We start from the raw sequence: 17,583 nt of genomic DNA, 5'->3' as shown, positions 1-17,583 counted from the left end.
TCAAATTTTCATTCCCAACAAGCAATAATGCAATAACATGCAAAACATCAAATTGATAAACTCACACACAGAGATAAAGACTAACTTCCCTTACCTATTAAAACTACTCAATAAGCTCTAAGACACCTAAAACATTGTTAACTCTACATGATGCTTTATATATACCTAGGAGCAACACAAAAACGATCCGGACATAGCGTTATAATATCTGGATCAAGACATAACATTATAATCACTAATTAGTAAAGACTTATACGAATGACTAAAAATATGCATGCAAGTGAAAGAAGGCTCATATGCAACAGAAAACAAAAATAGACCAAAAAATGGTTGAAACTCAACGTACACAAATGAAGAGACTGATCATTCCAAATTGAAGAGCTCACAACGAATATTAACATTACGGTCTTATTTCTTCAATCAAATAAGCAACGAGGATGAACTCTTAAAGAGAAGTTCATAAACTCATGAACTATAGAAAAGTAGTTTCTAGAGAGATAATGTGTTTTAAAATAATGAAACTTGTTTATAACAAAACTATTTATACTAAAATCTTTTAATATTAAAATAATTAAGTCTCACTATTTTTAAACTATCATCACTTCTAAAATACAATTTTTCAAGTCTTTACATTTTATACATTTACCCTTTCCACATCTTGATTCATAGGAAAAACTGCACAAGAGAAGGATCACACTCACCACTTTTTAGCACAACTGCTCCAGGAGTTTAGTTGAAGATTGAGTTGAAATGGAGGTTATAATCATGGATAGTAGACCGGTAGGTGTTCTAGGCTCTTTCTTCTTGCACCTCCAAAATTTCTTCTACACCTCCAAAAAACTTTTAAATCCCAAAAATACCCTTTAACCATTTAATTAAAGCCACATGCATCACACCCCCAAAATTACTTTCGGATGTCGACTTCCGGTGAAGAATACTTCCGGAAGTAAAAAAATATCACCGAAAGTCGACTTCTGAAAGTCAAAATATATCACCGGAAGTTGACTTCTGAAAGTTAAAATATATCACCGGAAGTCGACTTCCGAAAGTTAAAATATGTCACCGGAAGTCGACTTCCGAAACTCAAAATATATCATCGGAAGTTGACTTTCGGAAGTCAAAATATATCACCGAAAGTTGACTTTCGGAAGTCAAAATATATAACCGGAAGTCGACTTTCAAAAGTCAAAATATATTACCGGAAGTCGATTTCCGGAAGTCAAAATATATTACCAGAAGTCGACTTTCGGAAGTCAAAATAAAGTCGACTTTCGGAAGTCAAAATAAATTTGACTTCCGGAAGTCAAAATTTATGTTTTTTTCGTTTATATTTTTTTTAATTTAAAGTTTTGTTTTTAAATTTTATTTTTTAGTTTAATTTTTTTAATACATTATATAAAAAATTATATATACATATATATAATTTTATTTTTTAAATATATATATTAAAAATACTTAAGAAATAAATTAAATTAAAAATACTTAAACTTTATATTAAAAAAATATTAATTCTGCTTTAACTATTTTTAATTTTAATTAAAATTTATGTTTTCAAGTTTTAAATGATTTTTAGTTTATTATTTATTATTTTATTTATTTTTTATGTTTTCATATTTCTTAATATAATATTTTCAAATAAATTAAATTAAAAAACATTATTTTTTAATAAAATATTTTAAAAAATTAAAAAAATGGAGTAATATTTTTAAAATATTCTTTAAGAAAATAAAAATTAGAATATTAATATATTATCGGAAGTCAAATTCGAAAGTCAAAATATATTAGCGGAAGTTGACTTCCGGGAGTCAAAATATATTATCAAAAGTTAACTTCCGGAAGTCAAAATATATTATCGGAAATCTAAATATATAATCGGAAGTCGACTTCCGGAAGTCAAAATATGTTATCCAAAATTGATTTCCTGAAGTCCAAATATATTACCGAAAGTTGACTTTCGGAAGTCAAAATATATTATCGAAAATTATTTTTGGGTGTAGATGGTCAAAGTTAAAAGGGTATTTTAGGTAGTTTGGTAAAATTTGAGGATGCTAAAGAAATGGTTGGAGGTGCAGGGAGAAACAACCATGTTCTATAGGCACACATACCCTTTGAGCTTGGGCCTACTATTCAACGCTAGGTAGATAGATTTTTCTTCTTGCACTTCCCTTATTATTAATTGCATTCCATATTAAAATGATTAAAATACCCTCTTAATTGCAGTATGTCATCACTGCTGCCATTGTTGTTTCCGTCGCCACTTCCATCATTGTTGTTGCCGCGCCGTCGTTACTGTACATTTGTTCTGCCGTGCATTCTATTCGAAAGGAAAAAAAAAAAAAAAAATAAGAGTGAGGGTTTGTTTTGAAAAAAAAATCGTTTTGAAAATTTGTTGCAACATGTATGTTTTGAAAAAATTATTTTCGAAAATTTTATTTCAGAAAACTTGAAACACATTTCATTAGTTTTGGAAAGTTGTTTGTTTTCGAAAGTTATTTTTGAAAACATTTCTTATATTTTTAAAAATTTGTTTCGCAAAATTCTGTCTTATAATTTATATTATAGAACTTCTGTCCAAAAATCATATTCTAGATATTTCAAAAAAACGTTTTTAGAAAATTTCCAAAATAATTAATCTATAAATCAGTTACAAAAGTATGAATTTTACGGAGGTGAAGTTGGAAATTATAGAGGTGCAAGGAGAAAAAAGTATAGATGGATTCATTATATTGAATGGGGAGTGAAAAAAACATATTTTGTACGGTTAAACATAATTTTTGACATGTATATAATTTTAAAATTAAATCTTTTTTTTTCTAACTACTGGATTATGATGAAACCTTTTATCTCCATTGGTTTCTAAATTTTGGCAGACAGATAGATTTTTAGAATATCTTCAGTCCAGAAATCATAGGTGAAATATTTAATTTAGGATCTCAATCTTTTAATTTTTTTATTGGATCATGCTAGTATAAAATTGTCAAATTTTAAGAATAAAAAATATTTTTTAATTTAAAATACGAATACAAATTTTAAAAATATATATCTCATATATATTTTGTAAAAAAGTCTTCAAAATAGTATAACGAGACTGAGTTAAAGTAAAATAAGAATTTATTACAGTATTTTATAAAACTCTTATATTAAATATATTTTTAATCCACCATTTAATCATACAAAAGTAAAATGCAATTTGAAAATAGGTATGTTTTATACTTCACATTATTTTAAATCGATCTGATGGATAATATTATTTTATAATTTGTATCTTCATCAGTAATTACGTATTAACAACAATTTTTTTTCATTTAATATATTGTATTATGCTTAAAGTAATACTATATTTATATTAACATATATTATAGTTCTATATTCTAATTCTATATTTAACTATATATAATGCTGAATATTATAATTTTAGTAAAGAACAATAATTTGTTTTCTATTCATAAGTGTCCACTGGTTTTGGATAAATGGGTTCAATCAACATGTTAATGTTGAAATTGTATTCATTGGGTCATCTCTTTTTTAACTTCGAAGTTTTGGGTAATACTTTTTGCACTCCCATGCCTTTCTTTTTCACGGGGTTTGAAAAATGTCTGAAATTAAATTATACAATGTAAAAGTATCTTTTAAATTCATAATATTACAATACAGTTTTAAAATTCTAAATTTTATAAATAAAAAATATATTTCAGATCACATAATTTATATTACACTTTAAATTTCATAATTTAAAAATATATTATGAAGTTTATGATTTAAATTTCATTTTCTTAATTCAGAATACGTTTTTAAATTACATAATATGTAACGTATTTTTAGATTTCAAAAATATATTTCAAAAATTATAATTTTGGACTATATAATTTAAAAGATATTTTAAATTTTAAATTAAACAATATAAAATAAATTTCTAATATTATCCAAAATTTAAACTTCTTAAAAGAAAAAAAAAAGGAAAATATGAAGGGCTAAAAGATGTATCCCAAAGAAACGATAATGTGAAGTGATTAACAAATTTTTGTGTTTGAAATATACAGAAAAACATAAGAGTAGTCAAATCATACAGAAAAATCAATGATTAGTTCTCTGCAAGAAATACCCTATTCACAAAAGTAAAGTATTATAAAAGTCATCATTTTGAAATATATGATTCCAATAAAATTCTACAATAATAGAATATTATATATTATTTAAAAGATGGGAAGTGGAATCTTAAGATATTAATGAAAAAGAAAATGGAAATGTGAATAATAAAATGAGATTTAAGCGTTTGTGAGAGCACAAAAGAAGAAATGAAAGAGAAAACCTTGGGTTTCCATATATACATAGAAACAGTGACAGTGAAAAGTGACGAAACACAAAGCTAAAGAATAGTAATTGAGTTATGAGTGATAGATAGATAGAAGTGCATCTATGTCTAGGCCCCCCTCTCAGGACGATATCATGTGTCATCAAACATTTGTGTTTCCTATTCATTCCTCCACACTGGCTTCATAGGGGTCACAACAAAAATTCATATCCTATCCATCTCCAAAAAATTCTCAGGTAAATTTTGAACGTAAAGTTGAGTTGAAATGGAATGGACAAGTGAATAATGTTCAATAAATAAAATCGAATAAAATAGACAATTTGATCGGATTTGGATAATAGATAAAATTTGTATGAATTTAAATATATTAAATTTTGGTTATATTGGATTGATGAGGTTGGATCAAATTCCATTCAACTTGACCAATGCCAATGCTTTATCCTATTTATAATATCCTCATATAAACTATCAAATTCTATGAACGAGTAGAAAAATATCCTTTTTCTATTTTTTTATATTTTAAATTTAAAGTTAAAGTGAACGTTAAATTTAATTCAATCTTATAAAATTAGTGTTGAGATTTTTAAGACTTTTGAAAATATGAGATATGTAAGATATGTTATATGGAGAAATATATTTTTGTATTTTATTGATATACTCTATATATAGAATAAAATGTAACAGAGTATCATATATTTATAATATCTCACTCTTAATATAAAATAATAAGTAATTTTTAAAACTGAAATATTTTCTAAAAACTAATTTAAATAAAAAAAGATAACATTCCTTCTTGCTTAATATTTGTTTATTTAAATTTTATATCTTCATATATATTTGATTCCCAATCTTTTGATGTTTGATTTTTTCCTTTTTTTTGCTTGTAATTTTTGTTTTTCTCTTTCTTCCATGGCATCACATCTTTCTTCAATTTGATATTTTTCTTTGTATTTCTTCTTTTATCATCATCTTCTTTGTCAATGGTGGATTTCATAGTAGTGGCATTAGACTTTGTAAATATTAGAATGTAGACCTCTATCTACTTTCTTCAATTGGAAGTCTACTTTCTTCCAGAGATATTTATCTTCTTCTGATTTTGATCTTTCTTTCATACTCACTTTATTTGTAGCACATTCCTCCTTCATCACATCCAACGCAAATCTTTTGTCTTTCATGTGAACTTCAAATACTTCTATGTTGTTAGCTTTTTTTTTTATCACAAAAACTTTATTTTCAAAGGAGATCTTATATCCTTTCTCTAACATTTAAGTAACAGCTAACAAATTCTGGGTAATCTCAGGAACATATAAGACATAAAAAATTAATAAATTAATTTGATACCCGAATGAGTTTTAATTGAATAGTTCCACAATCTGAACATCTTCTTAAGAATCTTGGGATTTGCATACCTTTTCCACATGTCCCAATTGACCGCATTTGTGACATTTGACATCTGGCCTCCACCAACACCGGTTGGATTGATGACTTTTTTTCTTGCAATGGGGACAAGATGGAAAAACCTGTGTGTTGTTGTATTTGCTCCTTCTAATTTTTTTGACTACAAGAGCATTTTCTTCTGTGTAATTTAAATCACCTTCAACCACCTCATGATCTTCCCTCATCAATCTTCGACGTTCTTGTGCTTGCAAGGCATGTATAACCTCTGTCAAGGTAATTGTAAATAAATCTTTTGTGTTTTCTAAGGAAGTAATAGATGCCTCATATCTTTTCGGCATTGTCACCAGAATTTTCTCAACGAGTCTAGAATCTGAAAACTCTTTTCCCAACAATTTTATCTTCTTGGCAATATCCAATAATTTGTTTGAGTATTTTTTAATTGTCTCCGACTCTTTCATCCTTTGCATCTCGAATTCCCTTATCAAGTTTAAAACTTTCATGCCTCGAATCTTCTCGTTCCCTTCATATTCTGCTTTCAAGTATTCCCAAATTTCTTTGGGAGACTTTAGAGTCATGATCCTGGTCATAATCATTTGTGAAACACCTTCGAACAAGCATGATTTTGCCTTTGCCTTTCTTGTCTTTTTGTCTTTATGCGCTTTGATTTGAGCCATAGTGGGATTTTCAGGCAAGGGAACATCATCTTCCTCTATGACTTTCCATAGATCTAGCCCCTCTAGATATGTTTGCATCCTTACCACCCATAGATCATAACTTTCACCATCAAAGAGTGGAATAGCGACATGTGACATATTTCCTTCCATTCTACTAACAGTAAAACCAATGGTTCTGTTGGAATTTTTAGGGCTTTTGGAAATATGAGAGATATATGAGATATGTTTTACGGAGGAACATGTTTTTATATTTTATTAATATACCCTATATATAAAGTAAAATGTAATAGAATATCAGTTATAAAATATTTACAATATCTCACTTTTAATATAAAATAATAACTAATTTCAAAAACTGAAACATATCTCTAAAACTGAAATATTTTCTAAAAACTAATTTAAATAAAGAATATTAAGTAATATTCTCAACAATTAGTTCATAAGGTGAGATTTGTATTATTTATAGAGTGTAATTTAATATTTTTTTAGTTGATATCAAATTCCCAACTCATTCTCTTCATGTCAAAGCATATATTTCTTGAGTATGAAATTAGACATTAATAGGTGATATGATATATTATATATTTATTTATATACTATTTACTTATATACTGTAAATTTACTTATTTCTATTTGATGTCAAATCTCTAACACACCCTTCACATGTCAAAAATACACATCCTAAGTGTGAAACTAGATCCCGTAGCGGGTGATACGATGAACCAACAAAGAATTTTTTTTGATAAGATGGACTTTGAATGACTTATCTTAAGAAATATATTTTAAGTCTAACTCAACCTTACAAAATCAACTTGTAAAGTGAGATATGTATATACTTTATATATTGTAAATTCATTTTATTTTCAAGGGTTAAATATTTTTTTAATCCCTAAACTTGAATACAAAATTAGAATTTGTCTACATCACAAACCTTGGTACATTTTGGTTCCAAACTTTACAAATGAATGAATATAATCCTTTTAATTCAATTGTGTTAAAATTTATTAATGTATTAAACACGTTTCAAATTAACATTTGAACTGTTCATCTATTTGATACATTCCAACTCAAATGATTAACAAATCCAAAAAAAATTAATGTCATTGGATTAAAAAGATTATATTCATTCATTTTTAAAGTTTAAAAGTCAAAATATATTAAAATTTAAAATAAAGATAAATTTTAATTTTACGTCCAAATTTAAAAACTAAAAATGTAATTTTAATTGATGTAAAATTTTCAATAAGGTTCTTACCGACCGATAAAAGTGAATTTTATAAAAATCACGGTTTCCAATTATAAAATTCAATTTTTTAACATAAAGTCTTCGCCTAATTTCTCAATAGGATATTATGTATCAAAAAATTAATCTTAAAAAATGTGTCTAACCTTTTGTTTTCTTTTTCTCTTTCTGAAATAAGTGTGCACTTGTCGTGATGTGGCAAGGAACTACGCTATAATAAGATGGAGTCAACATTGTAATGATGTGTAAGATTGATGTGATGCAGAAGAGAAGGGTTAAAAGTACTTTTGATTTCATAGTTTGTGAGTAGTTTATATATATATATTTTTGCTTATAGTGTATTGCATGTAGAGGGCCAGCATCTTGAAGGAAGGAAAAGTTGAATGAAGAGCAATATACGAATATCTCTGAAGATTTCATGATGTACCACATGACCAAAAAGTTGTGAGACAAACAACGACGACGACAACAAAATTTAAGGGGATCAGATATCGAAGCCACCATGTTCTTTTGTCTTCGTTCTCTTGCTTCTGCTAATCAACTTCAGTTGTTCTTTTGTTTGGTTTTGTGTACATCTTTTTACGGGAGATATTTTCAGATAAAGAGTTAATGTTTTTTTTTTTGTTAGGCTTTTGTATTTGTTAACAGATGAGTTAAATTCACAACCTTTTTCATGTTTTATTTTAAATTCACAAGTCTTCTTAGGTTTACAGAGGAAGTTCCATTGAAAAGATACGATGTTAATGAGATCTGAGTCTAATTACATAAGATATTAATACCACTCTCAACTCAAAATCTTAAGACAATGAATTTATGGGGTCTTTATTCTTATATAGTACTATATTTTCTCATTTCTAATTAATGTAAAATTTAAACTCACACTTAGATTCCTAATAAGTCTAACTTTACAAGTTAGCAATATACTATTTATTTTGGAGTGTGAAATTTCATTACAATTTTATCTTTAAAAAATATCTAAGATGAAAGATGAAGATAATAAAAAATATTTAAACTCAGTTTGATATCAACTTTTATAAGCTCTCTACTAAGAAGTGAAGAGAAGAAAAAGGTGAGGCATGCATGTGGGGAAGACAGAAAAAGACAGAGAATAAGAAAAGAGTAACAGTGGTGTGTTGTAGGGCCAATGTTTTGGTCTTTTAGGGTTATAGCTTTTCACTATTTTGGGACATGGGTAAGCATGCATCCTTTTCTCACACTTTTTATTACTTGAAATCTGCAAACCAAGTACACATACACACCTGCTTTCTTTTCATCTTTTTCTTTATTTATTTAATTTCATTTGCAAGGACTATTTAAGTCTATAATCATTTTTATTCACCATACATTAGTTTTGCTAACTCATATTCGATCTTAGAAAAAAAATATTTATAACTTCAAACTTTCTGCATAGAAAAAAAGATGGTTAAGATAACATTTTTCATTCAAAATGGTAAGTTAGGTTCACGATATTCAACATGATTTTTCACTGCATGAATATTTTTTATAAGTGCGTAAAGCTTAGGTTATTATTAATCACATTGATAACTATATCTTAGATTAGGTAATAATTTGACTTAAATATGTTTTTAATTAGATTGGTAAAATGAGTGAGTTAAACAATATTCATACTTTTTTTAGTCCTTTAAATTTGAAAATCACTATTTTTCTTCATCTCTAATATTGTTATATTATTTTCATCATGCATAGTTTTTTTTTTTTTTGTTACATCTGTTTGACTTCTTTGCAAGTACTCTAACTTTCTCTTTTCTGTTGTTTACCAATCATGAATCAACTATGTGGATGGCATGTTGGCAAAAGTCACCTACAAAAAGGAAACAACATGGTAAAGAAAGAATGGATAAGTGCCCAATTTTAATTTATTTTTAAAAAGGAGGTCATGACTCATTACTTCTTTTTTTTTCTAACTTTTCTTCTTTTCCATGGATCAATTTAATAATATTAGGAAAAAGAAAAAAATGATAGGGGAAACTAGGAGTTCCTTCAACATTTTTTAACCTAAATAAAGCTAAAAACAAACACATAAAGTTAAAAACAAACACACAAAACTAAAAATTTATTGTTTGGACTAAAAGTTAGAGAGTGAAATAGATCAAGAAGAAAAAGAGAGAGAAAAAAAGTGAAAAAAAGTAATTATTTGGATTAAGAAAAAACTAAAAGAAACTAAAGTTTATTAGTAATTTAACTAATGTAATAAAATATTTTTTAGGTTAGTCAATTTATAAAATGACAAAAATATCTATTAGTTTCTTTTATTTAAATTGTAACGATGTGATTAAAATTATATATATATATATATATATATATATATATATATATATATATATATATATATATATATATATATATATATATACGAAAATTTGAATAGAGATGTATATAATTGATTATGTCTCTATTTTTTTTATTAATATTTAAGTTTTTATTTATGATTAAATATGTTTGTAATTATTAAACTTGGAAGTAAAATTGGAATTAGTTCATGTTTTAAAAAATTTTGACATTTTAGTCTTCAAACTTTAAAAATAAATATAGTCTTTTTAACTCAATGACATTCAAATTTTTACGTGTTATAAACTATATTCCAAACTAAAATTGAGCTAGAATATCAAGATACAATTTCTAATATAGTGTTAAATAGAATGTGTGAAATAATGTAAACAACTCATTTATTTTTATATTAATATCAATATACAATTTTAATTCATTTATTAAAACATATATTAGAAATTAAGTGGGTAACTAACTTATACGTTTTTTACATTACATATTTTGGACACTTGACTCTATTTCTAGAAGGCTCATAAGTTGAATTAGATTCAAAGATCTCCTCCTGTCAAACTACATTTACTATAAGTTGTCACCAGAACAAAATTACATAATAGAAACTTAGTGTAAGAATATATCTTTGAACAATTTTCTTTGATTTTTTTCCCCTAAATCCCGTAGAAGATAAAATTGGATTTGGGCTGAGGGTTTCCTAAAAAGGCAAGTTGGAATAGTGATTAAACATTCAAATCAAAGTAGTGTAGTAGTCTAATAGAAACATGAGTGATTTTTGAAACTAACAAGGAGGAACATGAGAGTGAACATTGAAGATGTTTAATTGAAATGTTAAGTTTCTAGGCAACACGAGCTTACTAGTTTATTCTTTTCTATCATTCACTTATGGGTGATTGTGTTCATGTACCGTGATGGATGAAAATGCATGTTAGAAATTAGGCTTTGTCCATGGCTTACCTGTTGGAGCAAATTATGTGTATGTAAGGAAAACTAACAAGTCTTGTCATTTGTTTGGATATGATTTTGGTTCATGTTATTATTATGTGGTATAGGGTTGAGTTTGTAATAAAGGAAGGATTTTATGATTTATAACTATGTTAATTTCATGAATGGATGTTAAATATTTTTAGGTGTTGAAGTGAGCTAACAAATATTTATTAGTGATAGGAATGAATTATATTCTCCTTTTTTTAATAGGCAAATAATTATATTAAATGGAGCAAAGATCTCAACAAAGAGAATTACAATTGTTTTGATCTTTAGCTAAAACAATCCATTTCTCTCCACTTTCTTCATCCTTGTATAATTTGGATCCCTTGCATATTCCATCATTTACTCATAATAGCGTGTTACCATTGAGAAAAACACAACTTCATGTCTAGTTCTCAATTTATAAGTTTATTTTCTCTATTGTTGTTCTCGGCATATCAACCTCTGTCTAATATATCTGCACAAGTTTCTAATAAAACATGAACAACATCTCTTTCCTATGGATTTTTATCCATCAAATTATATTTGCAAAAAAGATAGATCTGGACTAAGATGTCTGAGATTAGAAAACATCATTTGAATAAATAAATAAAAAACCATAAAAGTCCCATGCAACCTTGAAAGAACTAACCAAATGACACTCCAAATGCTTTTACATAGATTTGTCTTATTGCTCTCTCATTGATGGTTTAATGCAAACAAAGTTACAACACTCACTTTCTCTCCCCTCTGTCACATAGCTAGGTAGATATAGACTTTAAGCACATAGATGGACAAAAAAACCAATTCGAATAAGAGAATTTAGCTTTTAGGTTTTTTTTTGGTAATCCAAGCCCATGCCTTGATTTGTGCTAAGGTAAATAATCTCCTCAGGATCCAACTTTCCTTTCCCTAACAATATATTATTTCTATGGGTCCATATGTTTCATATGATTGCAAACCACATACATTTCCACGCACAATTTCCTTTATAACTTAAACCAAGAAGAGTAAATAGAAAGAAGTTAGCTTGTGCACTATTTTGGTAAGTTGCACATATACTTGCCCAATTATCACACTAGTTCCAAGTATTTGCAACAATTGTACACGTGAAAAATAAATGACTTAGTACCACACAACATACATGTTTTGTTTTCCACATTAATCAGTCTATTAAGTAAATTGTCTTTTGTAGCGACCTTGTTGAGCAATACTTTTCAAACAAAATGTTGAGTTGATGGTAAAGCTTTTACTTTCTAAAACTGTTTGTACAGATCTTCATCCTCCCTTACTACATTATCTTGTATTCTTGTTTTAATATAATGTATATGTTGCCTGGTTTGCATGTGTTATAAACAATTATTGTTAAACATTTGTTTTATGTGTATGTGAGGTATGGTTGTATGAATGATATGTGTTGCGTGTCTCAGCAAAAAGGTGGGCTTTGTGTGAGTAGCCTTGTATGGGTAATGGTATCTTATAAACTTTGTAAGTCTTTGTGTGAGTATGATTGACTTTGTAAGTCTCTATGTGAGCACGAATTTTAGCTGTGTTAGCGAATGATTGGTAAAATTTGTGTGAGTGGTACAATTGGTAACCTTGTGTGGGTTGAGATATCTTAAGTTGTGTGGGAAAACATGTTTGGGAGCTCCATGTGAGTGAGATAGTGAATAAACTTTGTGTGAGAGAAAGGTTTGAAACTCCATGGGAGTGTTATAGTTAACACTTTCACATGAATAGGATATATGGTAACTTTGTGTGAGTTGGTGGGGGTTCTCTGTGAACCTGTGACTCTGTATAAGTTTGAGACCTTGTATTCATATAATGTTGCAAATGTATATGAGTTACTATAAATGCTAGAAACTATGTAAATTATGTGGATAAATTGTGATGATAAATTATATATTTTAGTTTTAACCTGTAGGATATGTGTTTTTATAATTGACTCTTATGTTTGTTGTGTTTGATTGCGATGATCATAATTTATCATTAGATTAGATGATAGTACACATGTTGAGGATTCACAACATTTAAGAGTGTTATGTGGGTAGTTCTTGGAAAAGTAACTTTTTCCTTAGTTGTTTTTAGTACTTTCAAACAAAAAAAGTTCTTTTCATTTGTAAACATTTCATTAAGATAACAATTTTACATTTTTTGAACAATGAGACATGTATTTCTTTTATTACTGGATGAAGGAATTCATTTTCTATTTTATGTTTAAATTAATAATGGTATCAAAGTTATAAGTGTCATGTTTTTAGTATAAGAGCCACATGAGTTTCAGTAGCATCCTAGTAAGGATGATTCCCTATGACTGACTAGACACAATTTACTTTCCCATCATAGACATAAACATCTTAACATATTATTCCTTCCTAAAACTAACTATGTTCACCACACACCACATGCCATATCACAATCATACCATAATAGATTTTCATTCATAAATATACATTCAACTCAATTTAAATATAAGAAATTATAATTTATTATCCAATATAGGCTAATAATATCCAAATACAATATATTAATAAAATGTAGTAATACAGTTAAAGAAATTAAAAGTATTAACATTTAGAACATTTAGCTTAATATTTCAAAGTTCAGAAATCACTCTCGCTCAACTAGTAGTTGACTCACCTAATGATTTAAGCACATGTTGCAATTAGTCCAACTAGTATTTTTCTCACCCAATTAGAAAGCATTAGTACACCTAGTGAATTTTTGTTGTTGTCGCCCATAACTCAAAATATTTGCCCAACAACTAAACCATTGAGAGTTTTTATTAAAATAACTCATTGAGCAAGAATTTATCACCCAGTGACCAAAACTCTTAGATTTTCAATTAATTAAATTTTGTCCAACGTGAGTTAGCTAGCCCAATGACCAAAGCTCTTAGGTTTTTAATTAATGAAATTTCGGCCAATGAGTTTTGCTCACCTAGCAACTCTCCATAATTTAAAAACCTACAAAATATGACGAGGTCCAATAGGTTCAAATTGAGTTTTTTCTTCATTTGTTATGCCTAACCATAAATATTTTGTTCTAAAATAATAACAAATCTAACCAATTTGACGAAATTGAAATACTATGGCTTTTCATGACTAAAAACACAACAAATCTCTAAGTATTCATCTCAAGATTGAAACAATTTAAATATATTCATAAACACACAATTGTTGCATAAAATCAAAAATTATGACCACTCTACCTTCACTTTCAGGCCATCTACCCTAATGAAATATCATAACTTAGCTTCCTTTACCTATCAAAGTTCGTTTGCTCAATCTTAAGTTCAATACCAACTCTACTACTCTCACAAGTAAGCTAAACCTACACATAGAAAACCCATATGACCTTAAAATAACAAAGATTCATCTTTGCCATACACGAACCACATGCAATGCTTCCAACCCCAATACATGCAAAACTTTCCAAAACTAATCTCAAGAAAAGGCAAAGAGTAACTTACTTTAAAAGCAATTTTGATTAGGTAGACTTGCTCTGTTCTTCACCGGAATCTCTATTGTAGACTCTGATCTAAGAAGGGATGGATAAATTCATCAGAACTCTATAGAGGAGTTAGAGAAGGTAAAAATAATCTATTTGTAAAGGGATGATGGTTTTTTGAATGAAGTTTAAATAGTTATTTTTTCCTATTTATAAATTTTGTAGTCAAATAATAAAATATTCATACTTCATAAGAGTTATATCATTTTCATTCTTAAACAATTTTCCATGTCCTTATGGGAGGATAATATTTTAATTATATCGTGTAAACTTGAACAAATATTTTCTCCATAGGATTATTTGATCTTCAAAACAAAAAGTTAACAAAAAGACTTACATTGGAAGACTTAATTTGTCAAGTTTAAGATTTAGTGGTAGATAATAAATATGCTGACACATGGACCATATTTGAATATTTTATTCATGATAAAAGTTATTTGCAACACAAAATTGCAAAGGAGGCTAGAAGCAACATAGTTTTATAAGTCTAGAGAGAAGGAATATGACTTTGCATGAGTAGTTCTTGGCACTTTAACAAGATGTTTCAAGATTACAAAAAGAATTAAGTAGAATCTTAGAGCTGCATTGGAAATAGGTTTGAGTATTTCTCCAATACAACTTTCCAATTCACGTAGCAAGTCAAGATTAAGTTGTAGATATCTTTACGAAATTGTTACAGACAAATATTTTTTAACAATGGAAAGAAGTGGGATGGAGGATGGAATAAACATTTATGTTTACAAAGAAGTTTTGTTGAATAAACTTAAATGAGAGTAAATGTTGAATAAACTTAAATGAGAGTTAACATGTTAGCAATTTTAGAATGAAAAAGTCCGGAGTGTGTCTTAATTTGTAATAATTTGCAGACTTTAGAGCTTAGAATTGGAAAGACAAATCCAAGTCTATTATAAGTTCACAATATTCTTTGATTTATATGAATGAAAAGTGAATCAAAATATTCACACAAGAACAAGACTTGTTATCTATAAAATGAAGAAATATTGACATTTGTTTCATATTATTAACATTATGATATTCTACCAAGAAGAAAAAGAGTGCTAAGAAATAATGATAAAGGGCCATGTTCTTTTGTGAATTATCTTGGTCACCCTTTTTAAAATATTTATCATTTTTTACATTAAAAATTTATCATTTCTACATTGAATGAAATAAGAAAGTTGCGTATTTGTATGTTCTTTTAAGTTGTCGTGGGGTAGTACCTTACTTGAAGGAAGTATATCGCTATATAATTACCGACTTATACTTGTTATTGGAATGAAATTTTTGTCAATGATTGATCTAAGAAACTTTAGTTATTAAAAAGGTTAAATATATTTTTTGTCCTTTAATTTTAGTGAAAATTGAAATTAGTCCTTTTTGAAAACTTTGGTCCAATTTAATCCTTAAACTTTAGAAAAACGTAAATTTAGTCATTTTAACCCAATTTTATTAAGTTTATTTGACGTTTCAAACACGTTTCATGATAATATTTGAGTTTGTTTATACCGTTTAACACATTTATGCTTCAATGTTAGTTGAGGAACGTGTTTGAAATGTCAAATAAACTTAAAAAGAAAATTTATTTAAATAAGTAAATCCATGCATTTAAAAAGATTAAGAACTAAATTCACACATTTAAAATGATCAGGAACTAAATTAGTTTAAAATTTTCAAAAAGAACTAATTTTAATTTTTACTAAATGAAGTACTAAAAATATATTTAACCTCCAATAAAATAATGAGTATTGTAGCTTTTTAAGGAGTTTGGCTTCGGATTCTATTATACATGTTTGGAAGTGACCTAATTATGCTATTAATGGATACACATTTTTCACAAAAATCTTAAAATGAATGGATAAGTACAACAAATTACCATGTTTGTGTCAAAGAAGAACAATGAATACAGAGGCGGAGCCTCATAGGAGCAGGGAGGGGCCTAGGCCCCCCAAATATTTTTTATTTTTTTTTTCAAAATTATATATCCATTTTTTTAATTTTTAAAATTTTTGAAAATTTTAAAATTATAAATAGTATATTTTAAAAATTGATGATAATTAAATTGTGTCTCTTTATTTATTTTATAAAATACAATATTTAATGTTAATAAATAATAAAAAATAAAAAAATATTTAGGTTTAATTAGTCTTCTAGTATCTGTTTTCGTCTAAAAATATCAAATTGCCACTAAATTGAAAGTAAAAGAATGGGAAGATCAACTTACATTTTTGGAAACAATAACCAAAAGAGTAATTAAATCAAACATTTATTAAAATAATTTTATTTTCTTTTGTCATTGCCTTTTAAAATTTTGACAAAATTGTACTCATCTCTCACTATCATATGTTTTTTTGAAGAAAAATGAAGTTAGACACGTACTCATTATGTTTGTTCTCATTTCTCATCTGTTTCCTTCATTTATTGAAGAAAGAAAATGTAACTATCTCTTGTCTTACTTGATGATGAAATATTACTTTAATAGTTATTAAAATTATTTTTTATCTCATGAGCCTTTTGTATACTTACTTTTTATGATAATAGAAGAAAACAAAACATGTATTTATATGTTTTTTATAACCGATTTTTAATTGTGACTTGATTATAATATATTTTTCTTCTAATACTTATGTCTCTCAATATTTTATTAGATTATGATAAATTATTTTTTAGTATATTTAAAAAAAAACATATCGATGAAGAATAAAATAATGAATTTATTTTGTAGGAGTAGTAAAAGGGAAGCTACACGTGAAGATGAAAATCAGTTAAATTATATTTCTTCACATCTTTTAAAGTATTTAAAACATTATACTAATAATCCAATTTAACGATCCAATTGTTTTATAGAAGAATCATTTTTTAAAGTGTTATACTAATGATCCAATCAAATAATAAAAAAATTATATTATTCTAGTCCCTCCAAAATTTTTGGTCAAGATCCGCCGTGAATTCACAAGAAAATCCTAATTGATATTGTTGAATTGGAATGCATACAAAAATGGTTTAATTTAAATTTGAGCGTCTGATTCTACTACTAATAAGACAAGAATAAATAACTGCGACAAGAATAAAAAGGACGTGAGATATCATAATTATTTGCTCTTTTATATTACTGAGTAAGCACAGCAAATGTAATTTACACTGATTATAACTGTTTTCAATAAAATCAATTATAATTT

Source organism: Vigna unguiculata, chromosome 6 (assembly GCF_004118075.2).
Source record: "Vigna unguiculata cultivar IT97K-499-35 chromosome 6, ASM411807v1, whole genome shotgun sequence".
Classification (NCBI taxonomy): Eukaryota; Viridiplantae; Streptophyta; class Magnoliopsida; order Fabales; family Fabaceae; genus Vigna; species Vigna unguiculata.
Note: the sequence above shows the minus strand (reverse complement) of the source record.